Source organism: Phyllobates terribilis, unplaced genomic scaffold (genome assembly GCF_046119375.1).
Source record: "Phyllobates terribilis strain yellow unplaced genomic scaffold, ASM4611937v1 Scaffold_2154__1_contigs__length_160622, whole genome shotgun sequence".
NCBI classification, from domain to species: domain Eukaryota; kingdom Metazoa; phylum Chordata; class Amphibia; order Anura; family Dendrobatidae; genus Phyllobates; species Phyllobates terribilis.
The window spans coordinates 1-2,500 of NW_027364912.1; positions in this window are offsets into that span (position 1 = coordinate 1).

Genomic DNA, 2,500 nt, shown 5'->3' on the forward strand with positions numbered 1-2,500 from the left:
AAAAGACTGGAAATCGCGAAGCTCGGCAGTGGCGCGGAGAGGCCACCCACCGCCGCCGCTGTCGCCACCGCCGCGGAGGCCGCCCTTTCGGACACGAGGGGCAGCGCGAGCCTCCGCTGGCCGGGTACGCATCTGGAAGAAAAGGGCCGCCCTCGGAGAAGATCGCTGTGCTTCCCGCACAGGGAGCGATTCGGACGACGGGCCCCCACGCCTGGCTGGGTGGGCGCCCCGCCGTTCGCCCGTACGGGTCGTCGGACCACTGCCTTCGCTCGGTTCGGGTCAAACTCCCCACGGCTCGGCCACCTCCGCAGACGGGAGGCGAGGCCGGCATGCGCGCCCAAAGATAGGTGTCGGAAGCCCGGGGGTAGAGGAGGAAGGGGACCGCTCACCTTAAGCCAGCGCGGGCTCCAAAGCCCGGGCCGAGCGAGCGGCGCCACCTCCCCACCCGGGAGCGCTGCGCCAGATCGATCGGAGGAAGAGCAGGGGTGCATGTAGGGACTTGCCCAAGTACGGAGGCTGCAAACCCCCTGTCGTCGGGAGATACGTGCCCACGAGTCCTGGAAGCGCGACTCGGGTACAGGCGCCCTTGCGGGGGGGTACTGGATGTGGAACAGCACTGGGGTCGAAGCCACAAAAGCATCCGCCCTCATGGAGCCTCTCCTCGGCCTAAAAATCCCAGATTTTAGCCTTGACGGCGCCCCCATGTGGAGAACCAGGCCCGCGGGGGGGTCTGGCCAGGCTCACTTCAACCCAGGAACACCTCTCTGACTTGGGATAGGCGACCGGCAAAAGTCCCCCACGCAGCTGCGGAAGCCTGGGTTCAGCCAAGGTGCAGACCTCCAGCCGAACAGGGACTCATAGCCAAAACGCATACCCAGGCCTACGGAGGTGAAAACCAGCTTAATGAGTCGAAATGTGTCGGGGCTGAGAGGTACCTCTCTCTCATATATTCTGCCGGTGGTGTGCAAAACTGGGTCTTTGCATGGAGTGTCACCCTATACCCACTTTAGGGACGCATGCAAAAAAGTGCCCGATCGCCTGGAACTGTCAGGCGGATTCGGCTCCCTGGAATTTCCTCATTCTGGTTCTTTTTCACTTTTTGTCTCTTTTGCGACATCTAGTGGGCAGGCTGCATTACTGCAACCGGGGACACCTCAAAACGCTTGGGAACTGGGGAGCGGGCTCAATTTACAAACGTTTTGCGGGTCCTGGAAGTCAAATTGTGACTTCTGAAAACGACTAAGTATCAAGGACTCATCGCGCGAATCGCTCTGGAACTGAAATCGGATGCGCGCACTGACATGCTCCCCTCTCTGGAAGTCTGACACAAGTTGAAAAATTTTCTAAGTCCCCAAAAATTTTTTTTTTCAACTTTTTTTCAATTTTCCCCTGTGGGATATATATTTTACCCACACTTTTGGAGCCCTCCCTGGGATGCCCTCTAACATACTAGAACCTCATTTTGTGGAAGTTTTCACAAAATTGTGAAATTTTCAAAAAGTCAGAAATTTTGCCAAAAACGACTAAGTATCAAGGACTCATCGCGCGAATCGCTCTGGAACTGAAATCGGATGCGCGCACTGACACGCTCCCCTGTCTGGAAGTCTGACAAAAGTTGAAAAATTTTCTAAGTCCCCAAAAATTTTTTTTTCAACTTTTTTTCAATTTTCCCCCTGTGGGATATATATTTTACCCACACTTTTGGAGCCTCCTGGGATGCCCTCTAACATACTAGAACCTCATTTTGTGGAAGTTTTCACAAAATTGTGAAATTTTCCAAAAAGTCAGAAATTTTGCAAAAACGACTAAGTATCAAGGACTCATCGCGCGAATCGCTCTGGAACTGAAATCGGATGCGCGCACTGACATGCTCCCCTCTCTGGAAGTCTGACACATGTGTGAAAATTTTCTAAGTCCCCAAAAATTTTTTTTTTCAACTTTTTTTCAATTTTCCCCCTGTGGGATATATATTTTACCCACACTTTTGGAGCCCTCCTGGGATGCCCTCTAACATACTAGAACCTCATTTTGTGGAAGTTTTCACAAAATTGTGAAATTTTCAAAAAGTCAGAAATTTTGCCAAAAACGACTAAGTATCAAGGACTCATCGCGCGAATCGCTCTGGAACTGAAATCGGATGCGCGCACTGACACGCTCCCCTGTCTGGAAGTCTGACAAAAGTTGAAAAATTTTCTAAGTCCCCAAAAATTTTTTTTTTCAACTTTTTTTCAATTTTCCCCCTGTGGGATATATATTTTACCCACACTTTTGGAGCCCTCCTGGGATGCCCTCTAACATACTAGAACCTCATTTTGTGGGAAGTTTTCACAAATTGTGAAATTTTCAAAAAGTCAGAAATTTTGCCAAAAACGACTAAGTATCAAGGACTCATCGCGCGAATCGCTCTGGAACTGAAATCGGATGCGCGCACTGACACGCTCCCCTGTCTGGAAGTCTGACAAAAGTTGAAAAATTTTCTAAGTCCCCAAAATTTTTTTTT